The sequence below is a fragment of the Styela clava genome, chromosome 3, assembly GCF_964204865.1.
Source record: "Styela clava chromosome 3, kaStyClav1.hap1.2, whole genome shotgun sequence".
NCBI lineage: Eukaryota > Metazoa > Chordata > Ascidiacea > Stolidobranchia > Styelidae > Styela > Styela clava.
In genome coordinates, this window is record NC_135252.1 from 23,288,425 (window position 1) to 23,302,454 (window position 14,030).

General features: G+C 37.4%; 1 long non-coding RNA gene across 1 annotated transcript; it reads left to right on the forward strand.

Moving 5' to 3' along the window:
- Window positions 1-5,974: 5,974 nt before the first annotated feature.
- LOC144421041 (uncharacterized) lies at window positions 5,975-10,827 on the forward strand. The gene is made up of 3 exons (XR_013474907.1): window positions 5,975-7,158; window positions 8,752-8,916; window positions 10,127-10,827. It is a non-coding gene; the product is annotated as an uncharacterized LOC144421041 (long non-coding RNA).
- Window positions 10,828-14,030: the final 3,203 nt, after the last annotated feature.

The following is a 14,030-nucleotide window of genomic DNA, read 5'->3' on the forward strand; positions in this document are numbered from 1 at the left end:
CGTGCACAAATATATTTCTGTAACGTTTCATCTGACCTAAGTCAGACGGAACGTTACAGAAATACATTTGCGTTAGTGTGCAGCAAGACTCTTCAATCACTTAGGTTAGTTATCTTTACTCTTGCTACAGCACTCTTGCATATTATGCATACGGATCCGCCGGAACAAAAACATAGAAGAAAGATAAGTAGTTAGTCTTGCAGAAACCGATCTTTTACCGCAATTATGAAACTATTGATGCCATTTTAGTATTTCATGTTGGACTCATCATCTAAAAAACCTAGATCATTATATTTGTCTTAGTGCGACCAAGACATTTCAATCACTTACGTTAGTTATTTTTACTCTTGCTACAGCATCCTTGCATTATATGCATACACAGCCACCCGAACAAAGGCATAGATAGTAAGTCCCACAGAAACCAAATTATTAGCGCAAATATGAAACGTTTGATGCCATTTTAGACTGATCACCTGAAAAACTTTTACCAGACTAATAAGTCATAAGAATCACTTTTGCGCAAATTCTGAAGTCAATTGTTGAAATACGCCGCGTTTAAACGTTAGCCTCGACCTAAATTATGTTGCAGATACGCCAGTAAACATTTGACTCTCAGGCCAACCTTTTACGCACGATTGTAACAAGTACAGACGATTATTCCTTCTATAAATATACATTGAACATGAATTCAACTTGAGGTAATCAATCATATATGTTGGACAAAAGCCAGAATCAGATTTTTGCAAAATCATCCAATCAATAAATGTAAAGTTTTTTCCAACTTGACTCGAAGTTACAACGACAAGCCCTAATATTGGTGGATGTCAGTGGAACGAACTTTATTGCGCTTAAATCACTTACGTCGATCACTCAAATTTTTACAGGGAATTTGAAAATGGAATTTGGAATTTTTTTCTATATTTTATAATTGCAACATTTTTGATGCCCATTTTATAAAACGCACGTTTCTTCCTTACTTGACCTTTGAATTTATTCTCGTGTATAACGACATCTATAATCTGTTTATCACCCAAATTATTTTAGAATTACGTATGAGGGGCAGCATTATCGGAAACTCGCCCCGGGCAGCAGACTAGTTTGGCACGTCCCGGCCCACAATCCATTGCGCATACCGTGTTTTCCCGAAAATAAGTCTGGGTCTTATTTCAATTTTCGTCCGATAACTAACACTAGGGCTTACTTTCGGGGGATGTCTTATACTTTCATGTATCTAAAACAAAATTACAAAGTAGTAACATGTTTTTATTCAACATAACTGCAAAACATAGATTACTATTAATCATTTAAAACGTGTAGGATAGATATCTTGCTATCGACTAGGTCAAAAAAAAAAATTCGCGTTATCGACTAGGTCTCATTTTCGGGAAGACACGGTAGTAGGCCGTGGCGCATTAGACAGAGGCGCGGCGGTGTGGCTCAATGGGCTAAGCGTTAGGAATACGCTCGCCACCGCACCTCTAATTACTCTGCGTGGGTTCGCAGGTTCGAATCCCATGCAGGGATGGTTATGTGCGAGAGGATTGCTGGACTCCTCGCCGTCGTTGGGTGGTTCACGTAACCGCTGGTCGGTTACGGCTTCCTCCACCACCAAGTTCATGCTTCCGAAAACAAACAATACAGTAAAAACTAATCCCATACCCGACTTGGAATGGTAACCGGACGAGAGGCCGTGGTTCGCCATATGGATAAGCCGTCTTATCGGCTTTCCTCTCCCCCGGGATAAATATGTAAATCCTATCCTATCCTAAAGCCGATGCTGCATCTCGAATGCAGCAAGCCGGTGCCGCATTAACCTGAATAATTACGCATTACGTAATATTGCGTCAGATTTGTTTTGATCACGTTTTCTCGTGCAACTTCGTGCTTGTTTACGTGAAACTGCTGCAAAGCAGAATGGAAAATTGGATTAGCCATTTGCAGAGTTCTGGCATTAGGAACGCTGCATACCAAATTATAAAATCACGCGAGCTTTGTTCAGTAATAGTTAAGAATAAGAATTGATATTTGGTTTTAATCGCCATTTTAATTTCCTTCTTTTTTAATGAGTTATTGGGCTTTTATATGGACGGTATATCGTCTACATCAGTGGTCGGCAACCACCGGGCCGCGGCCCATCGCCGGTCCGCGGAAAGATTACTACCGGTCCCCAGAAAGATTGCATAAAACGGACAATGTCCCAAAAACACCTCTACAATCTAACAACAACGAATCCCCGCGATAAAATTTTCAAATGATAATGAGTTGAAAAGCGTATTCGCTATATATATATATCTTGGCAGTCTTTTGGTAAATACTCTTAGATAAATTTTCAGACATTGCAAGAGAAGCTTCACAGACAGTGTTACCTAAGCATGTGTGTCGAGTTTTCGATATATATTGACAATTACATCTACAAAAACGTAATACCAAAATATGGTGGACGTAAGAAACCCGTTACTTGTTTCACTGTCGCCCATATCTCCAATTGGGAACAGTTAATGGGCCAACAAATACTGATCTCGCATTAAATAGCATCGCCGGTACCTCTGTTTTTGGAGGTAATTTCAACATAAATTTTCTAACGCGTACAATTTTCTATGTAAGCTCAGTTCGTTTGTATAAAGGTGGTCCGCCAAAATTTTGGTCAGGCTTTACCGGTCCGTCACCTAAAAAAGGTTGCCGACCAGTGATCTACATATTGCCATTTTACCGGCCTCTTTTGTAGAAAAATGCCATACACAGGCAGCAGGTTAGGTATAAGGGTGATTATGGGTTCTACTCGTCCTCTGAATGGCCTTCTGCGAAGAATTTGTATTCCGAAAACATTGTCGCAACATTTTAAATGCAGCAAGCAGTTGCCGCATTAGAAAGTGATTATTTACGCATTACGTTATATTGCGTCAGATTTGTTTTGGTCACGTTTTCTCGTGCAACCTCGTGTTTGTTTGCGTAAAACCGCTGCAAAGCAAGATGGAAAGTTTGGATTAGCCGTTTGCAGTGGCATAGGAGACGTTACATTACATTAAAAATAACACGTGAGCTTTGTTTTGGTAATAGTTAAGAATGAAGATTAATATATGGTTCCAATCGCAATTTGCCTGTAAGTGTTAACAGGCTTCCATATAATTAGTAGGTGAGGAACAAGGGTGGACGTATCGCCGTTTGAATCGCCTTCTCCGAGGTTTCATTACATTTGAACTCACGACAATTGCACCTGCATACTATTACATACTATTAAATTTTTTTACGGATATTTGAATCCTTACTAACCCTAACCTATGGATTTTGTCACCCTCATAGATACAGGTGCAAAGGTATGAGTTCAAATGTACGGTCACCTTCTCCGAAGGTCTGCCGTACATACAGTAGATTGGGAATAGGGTTGTCAATATGGTCCCATTCTACAATTAAATCGCCTTCTTCGCATAGAGCTATTGGACTGCCCTATAGACAGCAAGTTAGGAACAGAGATGGATATATTGTTCCAATGTCAATATGGATGGCCTCCTTCTTTTGGGCTGCCATATATAAGCAGCGGGTTAGTATAGATCCGAGGTAGAAAGGTCCGAACGGACGTTTAAATGGCTCATCCGCTATTGGGTGTCCTATGATTAGCTATCTATACTGTCTGGAGAGGTTTTCACAAACATTTGCCCAAAAATTGCGTTGGGATTTGTGAATGAGCGTTCATGAAAAATGACGCGTCATGTTTATGGATGCATTGATTTCATTCGGCATCATCATGCTTTCAACGAGACTTCATGCTTAGTGTTTAGTTAGACGGAACATTAGAACCAACTATATTGTTTTTAAAGGTAACCGCCTGACAGAATGTAGGTGACGAGATGTCGCGCAATCTTATTAGCTTACGTTTGATAATAATGAATCCTAATAATTGCTGATTCTTTAAGTTGAATTGCCTCCATACGAAGCTGAGAGCAGTCAACTTGCGACAATTTGCTTCAAAATAACACACAAGGACTTGAGGCCCCTTTTTCGCTTGGCAGAGTGGTATCCTCTAACAGCGCTAAGGTTTGACATTTGCTAAAATACCGTTTCAAGAATAATGTTACGCCGGACACTTCACACTAATTCGTTCACTTGCATCTACAACCACCCATGAAATCATGCCGGTATCATATGATCGCAATAAACAAGTATGACACAGGTTTGATAGAATAGGATTTACATATTCATCCCGGCGGAGAGGAAAGTCGATAGGACAGTTAAATCATACACCGAATCACGGCCTCTCGTTCGGGTACCAGTCCTTGCCGGGTACAGGATTAGTTAGCCAGTTATTTGTTTTCGGAAGCATGGATTTGATCCGTGGCACGTTTTGTTAAATATCTGTTTGTAGTAGGTTGTCACAAAACTCTGGGTATGGTACAGAAATATGTCAAATGGAAAACTATAATACGAACAAAAAAATATTAAAAGAATGGTTGACAGTGAGGCTTCTGGCACTCATGCCTCCCCTGTTTAATATTCCCTAGTATTTATAGTGTTATTTTAATCGGTCGATTCCAAATTCCATAATGTTCAAACAATTCATGCTCAACAAAGTGAAAATACCCTGTGTAGTAACCAAGCAGCGGAATTAGAAAGAAAGATTGGTGCTCCCGAAGTATGCGAACCAAGATGGCGGACATCGGAACGTAACATGGGTAACAGGTTAGGGTTAGCGATACTTTTTTTCCAATTTTTCTTATTTTAGTCCTATTATCAGTTCGAAGACTAGCCAATAGCCTCCCGTAGTATTTATACTTAAAATTATGGCCTAACCCTAACCTAGTACACATATTACATTCCGATGTCCGCCATCTTGGTTCGCATACTTCGGGAGCCCCGAAAGATTTCTGTCAAGGAAAAAGTTAAATGAGTTTTGTGCGTGGCTTTTTAGCCTCCTACAAATGCTCTGTGCTCCCTGGGGATAGCACGCCCAACTCCTCAATGGAAACCGGTGAATAAAGTTATTTGAAATAGTGTGATATATTCGTTTTTGTTCAAAGCTCGGGTTTCATCTCCGCGAGGATATACTTGTAAAACTACAAAAACTAATTACTGTCGAATTGAATTACTGTTAAATTCACATCTATTTGCTAACTTTTCAAAACATGACATAAACATGGAATGCAATCTTGCGGCGACGAAGTATTTCATTACAAGTTTATAATTGCAGTTCTTCGTGAGAGTGTGCTTTGTTTTTTAAATGTTGAAATTTAGATTATAGTTAGGAGAAAATAGCTCTAATGACAAGACGACAGGGAAATAATAATAGTTGCGTGATTCAGAAGTCATACAAAGACAAATTAGAATAGTCTGCAATTCAAGATTCATATAATGTTTCGTCTGACCAAAGTCAGACTTTCTCAGTGAAGCAGTTTACAGGGCGCTCCCGAAGTAAGTGTACCAAGATGGCGAACAACCTGAACCCTAACTTGGTACACATACTATGTTGAGGTTGTGCGCCATCTTGGTGCACATACTTCAGGAGGTTCGTTTAAAGTTGTTGCAGAAATAGATTTGTGTTAGTAGCAGGACTCTTGAATTGCATGATAAAGTCATATTTATTCATGCTACAGCATTTTTGCAAAATACGAATACGGATTCACTAGCATAAAGGCATATAGGAGGTTAGTCTCGCGAAACCCAACTCGTAATTATACTAGAATATGGCGTGTACTAGGGTACTGTGTATTGAACTGCAGGTCCTTTCTTCTTGTTTACTTTCTATTCCGGATCCGTATGTGGCTGTTGCCACAAGAATGCGTGACTGAGATAGTATTATGAAGATAAATAAAAATAACATAATCTCTTTCCACGAAATATCAAGTATATTTATGAGCTTTCGTTAGATCATAGTCTAACTTCTTCAGATAAAACAAGATATAACTTAATCAAATATTAGACTATGATCTAACGAAAGCTCATAAATATACTTGATATTTCGTGGAAGGGGACTTTGTTATTGGACACGTAGTGGACATAACGATCGTTTCAATATTATGTTGTTGTTGTTCTTGTTGTTCTTGTTGTTGTTCTTGTTCTTTGACACGTTTTTAAAAAGTCGCTTTTCTCTTCGAATACTGGACCAATTGCTTTGAAATTTTCAGTGGTTAAAGATAAAAATTTTCTCCAGAAGGCTATTACTTTTTTTTCTCGCTATGACGTCATCAAAATTATGTGACTCTACGTGTCCATATATTTGAGCATAGCTCTCTTGTTTTTATATTAGAATAGTTAATTAAAACAAATTTCCGTCGAGTTTCTTTACTTTCGGAAGGTATTGGTTAGCGAACGAGCAAGGAATTAGGAAAAGTGAATAGGAAAACTACAAATACACCTGCCTTAACAAGTATTTATGGCTGTGATAGATTCTTTAGGCACGAAATGAAGCTATGAAGCATCTTGCAACATTATTTTTGTTAGTAGACGTTACACATAACTAACTCCATATCCTTCATTACTTATCGATTTTAATCGATGTGTATGTTGATAGGTATTTGTCTGTCTGTCACGCGATATCTCACGAAAGCGAGATCGAATCTGCGCCAGATTTTGCATGTGCATTCATCATATGTCGGACCAGGGAGCCTATTGATTTTGGATGAATTATGTCGTATAATTAGCGAGTTAATTATTAATTAGTGATGGGACACAAGGTGTCACTATGGAATAAGGGCGCTGTTTTGGGGGATCCCCTAACTTTTAATCGATAAGTCTTCGGTCTGACCGATATTATCGTTTGCGCTATTGTGTCATTATTCGTATAATGCAAGGAGGCTGTAGCCGGATAAAACATCACTATATTATGCAATTCTTGTCTTGCTGCAAACTAACGCTAATGGCATCATGAAGACTTGTCGTTGTTGTGATAAGATACGATAAACAATAAGAGATCAACCTAAAAATGTTTCAAGAAAGCTATTTACTGTTCTGTCGCGGCCTGATAATTGTTCTCTAACCTTATTGTCTTTATATAACCCGTATATTTATATCCCTATATTTTTATATCTTCTGAACGACTAACATCAGTGTTTTCATGTGTAACTTTCAATAAACTTATTATGGCGATTTATGGAAATGTGTTTTATTTTTTCGGAGTTTTCATTCTCAATGCACTCGGATGTCAAAGTCAATCACTCTTCGGCAAAGGTACAGAATTATTTTTTGTTTTCTGCGCTTATGTACACTCGTAGTATGTGTACCAGGTTAGGGTTAGGCGATAATTCTATTCCGATTTTCTTTATTTTAGTTCCATTACGAGGTCTGTGTTAGCCAAGTGAGTATACACCCTGCCCATAGGCTTCCGTTCCTTTACATATCTTGATGTAAAATAGGCGATCAGAACTAGTTACCTTTATATTGGTACACACACTACATGAGCGCCCACCTTTCTCTCTGAATTAGGCCTTATATCAGTGTTTCCCAACGTATTGGTCGCGACTCAAAACTGATTCGTTTGAAATTACTGTTGGGTCTCTTGTTTTTTACAACAAAAAATTGAAAGCTATTAATTTTATTTTCTAGTGAATTTTTTTCATCATTTTTTTGGGTAATGGAGTGTTGCTCAATAGTAGTTGTAAGTTATACGTGTGAAGTATCACAGCGTAAAAACTTGTCAACATCCATTTTGGTTAAGCAAAGCCACGCCACGATTTCAATAACTCGATGTTGAAAAGCGAGCGTTTTCTTCCTTTAAAGCAATTTCTAGTAGAAAAAGCAAGGGTGCCCCCGTAGTATGTGAACGAAGATGGCGGAGACCTGAACATAGTATGTGTACCAGGTTAGGGTTAGGTCATAATTTTATCCCAATTTTTCTTATTTTAGTTCTATTACGAGTTCGGGGAATAAGCAAGTGACTCCCGTAGTATTTGTACTTGACATTATGGCCTAACCTGGCACACATACTACGTTCCGGTGCCCTCCATCTTGGTTCACATACTACGAGAGAACCATAAAAAGTATGCGTAAAAATGATTGTTTTGTATTTGTTATAGCTCATTTTCCCGTCATGAAAGCACTACATTCCGTTCAGCATTTGAGAATTTCTCTGAATCTCGAATTTTTACAAAACCCATTCTTTGAAAAATTTGGGTCGCTCAGATAAAAGGCAAGGTGGTTAACGTAACCACTGGCTGGTTATTGATTGCTCAATCATGAATTCCATGCATGTTAAACAAATAACTGGCTAACTTATCCCGTACTGACATGAACTGATAACTAGTCAATAGCTGTACTATTGACTTCCCTTTCTCCCTGGATAAGTATGTAAATGCCATCTTAAGATTTAGTCAACAAGTAGCTTATTTCTACATTGGGGGCTCCCAAAGTATGCGAACCAAGATGGCGGACATCGGAATGTAATATGTGTACTAGGTTAGGGTTAGGCCATAATTTTAGGTATAAATACTACGGGAGGCTCTTGGCTAGTTTTCGAACTGATAATAGGACTAAAATAAGGAAAATTGGAAAAAAAATTATCGCCTAACCCTAACCTGTTACCCATGTTACGTTCCGATGTCCGCCATCTTGGTTCGCATACTTCGGGAGCACCCTACATTGTTTATATATCTTAACCGTGAATCTTAATAGGTAATTGGGGGAAGCTGACTCTGATGACGTTATGGTAGCATCGCTCCCTCCAGTCTATACCGGACTAACCTGCATATTTTGTATATATTTTATCGTACCATTGCGTGTTTTCTGATCAGTGAAACAATAAATCACTCTCTCTCTCTCTAACAGACCCCGGCGGTATCAACGTGACAGAACACAGCAGTAATTTATATCTCGGCGCCATTATTTGTGCGATTGTGGTTGTTGCTGTAGCAACAGTCGTCTTCTTATCATGGGTCGTCTGGAGATTCTGCAAGTTTGACTATCGACCGACAGATGAGAACGATAAACAAAGTGAGTCATATCTGCTAAATAGTGCGATTGATGGTGTTCCCGAAGTATGTGAACCAAGATGGCGGACACCGGAACGTAGTATGTGTACCAGGTTATGATTAGGCCATAATTTCAGGTACAAAAAATACGGGAGTCACTTGGCTAGTCCCCGAACTCGTAATAAAACTAAAATAAGAAAAAATGGAATCAAATTATGGCCCAACCCTAACCTGGTACACATACTATGTTCAGGTGTCCGCGATCTTGCTTCACATACTACGGGAACACCTGATTGGTTACTATGACCAGCTTGTTACCTTAGTGATATACAGGGTTGTCGATTAAAAAACAGAAAATTTGTCAAATGCTATTTATTTTACAAAGAATAAATATTACAAAGTTTTTTAAAGGTATATGTTATATTACAATCATAGATGCTCAAAATGTCGTCCGTGTACTTCATAGCAGTGTCTTAACCTAGAAGTCCAAGCTCGTGTTGCATTTTGAAGGTTAACTTGTGGGATATCGTTTCAATTCAACCTATACCTATACTTATTTTATTCGTGATCACATCTGATTTTCAAATTTGCTTCTTCTCTAGAGGCGACCCTGTAGTTACCTTATATATGTTACTTAGCTCGGTGTAAAGAATAGACCCACTTTGATAAGATATTTGTTGACGTAATTATCAATGAATTGGTCTGACAAACAACTTTCGAGAAGGATTGAAAAAATCAAGAAAAATGATATGCTTGACTGCTCTTCCAGCGGCAATAAAATCGAATTTTATGCCAAATTTTTTGGTTTGCGCAGACTTTATTTAAAGACTGTTAAAAACATTTGAAATTTCTGATGTAGAGCTTTTGAAATATAAAAAAGCATTTTTCTGTTTATAAATAGCGATTTAGTTGCAGAACGAAATGTTTTTCAGTATCTCAAGACCTTTAAAAGCCCACTAGATGATACGTTCTAATTATAAATTTTGCCCCCCCCCCCTCTTTTGAAAATTCTGCGCTAGGCTCCTGCTTAGAAAATATCTTCGTTCTCGAATCCGACTCAAACGAAAACATGCCAAGCACCCATAACATATCCCTGGTTTTCAGTTGTCGTGTTTTCCATCAGCTGATTAGTAACATATTTTAAAATTGTGCCTTTCATATGAATGAGTTGTTTGAACAGTTGGAACAGTTCACTAATTAGAAATTTGTCTAAATTCAGGCCTTATTTTTAGGCATTTGGGACAGTGGTGTAGAAGTTTAGAGCGTATGTTGCACTTGAAACATAAAGAGAGAAGAAAAGACGCGAGTGGGCGCTCAAGATCTGTATTTAAATAAAGAAAGAGTGCGCAATTTCTGCCTCTGGAATGAAAAATTACGAATTGTTCTATTATTATCTTTGATAGACAATTTTTTTCTATGATTCTGCGAAAAATTTGAAATATATTTATATACTTACTATAAGAAACATGGTATAGTGTGGAAATACAAAAGTAACAGAAAATATATAAAAATTTCTTAATTTAGTGCAAATTTTCTTTTCAGAGTGTATTTTGTTCATTCAAGATGTAAGTAGGTTTTTGCCCCATTTTCACATATTTATTCTATGGATTTCATTTGTAAAACAGAAAATATAAATGCATTATGAAAACTAATTATTGATGAACATTATTGCATTCTGTCACGGACCATAATCATCGGTTGCGTTAAAATCTTTTCTGCAGTCTGCAGCAAAACATTATAAGGAGTAAAGGCGCTCTAGAAGTGTGTTTACCAATATGGAGGTAACTCATTTTGTTCGCCTATTTTACATCAAGTTGTGTAAAGGGACTGAAGCCTATGGGCAGGGTGTATATTCACTTGGCTAACACAGACAGTCCCCGAACTCGTAATAGAACAAAAATAAGGAAACTCGGAATAAAATTATGCCCTAATCCTAACCTGGTACATACACTACGGGAGTACAGGGGTAAAATACTAATGGATGATAATCAGTCAGCAGAAAAAAGTTGTTTTTCATATTGGTAGCTTTGTAATAGCTGTGTTGGCAGTAACTCATGTATGATCTTTCAAATTATTTATCGGTCAAATTATTGACAAACTTGTTCCTGCCACGACGCAAAAAATGGCTGTAGCAAATTGGTAAAATAACGTGGCTTCGTGTGTGCAATTTTACTATAATAGAATAGTTTGAAGTCTCTTATTACATCACATTCGGGCAGTGGCGGATCATGACCATTTGGTGCCCTGAGCACTTGTAGATTTATGTGTCACTCAGAATTAACTACAATACTGTGACCTACATAAGTGTATTATCTATCAGAATTATAACAACTATCAGTAAAAAACCGCCTTTTCACTCTTCCGGGATTAATAGATAAATCCTATTCTAGCCAGCTCGAACCGGTTGTGTTTTACGAACCTCTCTGAATTTCTTACAATTTTTCAACTGTAAATTTTGCTCCAATCCCAAAACCTAGTCCTACATAGCACATCTTGTACATTACATAATAATATTTTAATTTTATCCATTAAAATAAAAACAAAACTAACAGCAAGACAACTTTTCATGCATTTACTCAATTTTTCCTGGTTTCCATATCGTTTAAGTTATTTTTTTGAGCTTGCTCGAAAACCGAAAATCACCATTGAAATTCAGCTATAAAAATTTCTGTGGTGCCCCCCTTTGCTTGGTGCCCTTAGCACGTGCTCATATTGCCTAATGATCCAGCGCTGCATTCGGGTGACATATTTCCTACAGTTCAGCATGAAATGCTATTTTGCAAAGGGCTTTGTATTTCTTATAATAATAAAAAAAAATATATCACAGTTTTATTTGGAATACAAATAATCGGAAACATTTCTGTTGAAACCCACAGATTTCAAAATTCTTACTCTACCTAAAGCATATTAAGCATTCCACCCAGCAATCGGAGGCACTCAGTCAGAGGGTGATCTGATATTTTATTTGATAATCGTTTTGTACGTTTCTATTTGACTAAGAATAACTCTACAGATATGACGTAGTTGCCATGTCCTCATTCAGTAGCTATTCTATTCCTATTTTGGTTTCCCAGTTAGCTTAGTGAAACATAAATATGAAGGTGCTGGCAATAAATCTGCCGGTGAAATTGTAATCTTAGCATATATTGTCAATGTCAATTTCCTTTTATGCCCACCATTGAACGTTAATTTAAATTTAAGTATTTAATTTTCTGAATATGTAACCAAAATCAATCAAAACGTTCCTCGGACCTAATCATCGATAATTTAAAATATTCTTTCACTTCATTTATTTGTCAAATTATTTGCAGGAAATCAATATGCTTTATTTGGCAGATTTTGGAAATTGTCCCACCAACAATTGTAAAATTGTTTTGAAAAATAGACAACAAAAAAACTGTATATATATTTTAAACATAACTGCTTAGCCAATGAGAATAACCAATAGTAATAGTTCAGTGGTTGCAAACGCAAACTAATCATGGGCCGTCAAGTCATGGGCCACAAGTTTTGAAGTTTTATGTATGAAAATTCCTCATCCAAAGCAAAGAAAACCAAAACGAAAGACGTAACGTAAACTAATTTGAAACATGTTAGATTCTGATAAACAGCCAGTTTCAAAATTCTTCATATATTTCTTTGGTTTCCTATTTCGTTGATTTAGCTTCATATTATTGAACACGAACGTCTCCATGGATCGTTTTGATAATATATTGTTGTTGAATAATATTGCTACGTGAAAGTCGGAAGTTTTTTGATACCATTGACGCACTGTAGATGGGTACGGTTAAAGCATATACATAACTCAAGCGAGGCTACGCTCAGACAATGGACGCCATTTTGTGTCCTTTGTTCTCGGTCAGCCAACACGTCTTTTTAAGGGTATTCCGCACAGAAACAATGCAATATGCCTAATATTTTCACTAATCTTTTAGGTAGTCGCGTTTTGGGTGAATCTTAGTCGAATACGTTGATATCCTATAATGTTTGTCAAATCACATTTTTAGAGTGCATGAAATTGTCTTCGGAGACGATCGGACCGGGTTAAGATTGGCGTTTCTAATCGTCATAATTGACTATTTAACAATGGCGTTCTTTATGATGTGTTTTTTTAAGATTTTTATCTACATTTTTATTCATTCAAGCTCTCATGCCTAAACAAAGTAATGTTTGATTGTATTATGTCGCAATAATACTTACGGATTATATTGTAACGTAATACTGATTCGATACTCAACTGACAGTTACACGGAGAGTCGGGGATTTTGAGACAGTGTTTGTATTTTTTTTTTTGAATATTGTTACTAGGTTGGTTCACGTAATCGCTGGTCGGTTACGGCTTTCTCCATTATCAAGTTTCACGCTTCCGGAAACACACGACTAACTAATCCCATACCCAACATGGAATTGTAACCTGACGAGAGGCCGTGGTTCGCCATATGGTTAAGACGTCTTATCGCCATTTCCACTCTTCCGAGATAAATAGGTAAATTCTATCCTTGCCAGCTCGAACCGGTTGTGTTTTGCTAACACACGCCTTCTTTTGAAAACGAATCAGAACTGCGAAGGTGGGTATGATGACGTAGCCCAGAGACCCCAAGATAGGAGGAACTTTATTTTTTCGGGGAGGTAATTTTACTCTTTTTGATCGTAGTATTTCTAATATTTTTGGCTTATTCAGTTTTAATCTAATACATATCTATGTGCATATTGTAAAATATTTGGTACTCCCGTAGTATGTGAACCAAGAGGGCGGACACCAGAACGTCGTATGTGTACCAGGTTAGGGTTAGGCCATAATTTTATTCCAATTTTACCTATTTTAGTTCTATTACGAGTTCGGGACTAACCAAGTGACTGCCGTAGTATTTGTACCTGCAGTTAACCCTAACCTGGTACATATACTACGTTCCGGTGTCCGCCATCTTGGTTCACATACTACGGGAGTACCAAATGTTCAAACTAAAGACGCATTACCACATAATCATATTATTTTTTATTATTCTGGGAAAGTGTTTCCTGGTCGATTTAATATAACTGATAAAACTATAAAGATTGAAGTTACGATTAAAACGCTCCCTTTTGACGATTGTACGTATAGTTGATTATAAAATAACCTGACTAGCCAGTTTGAAT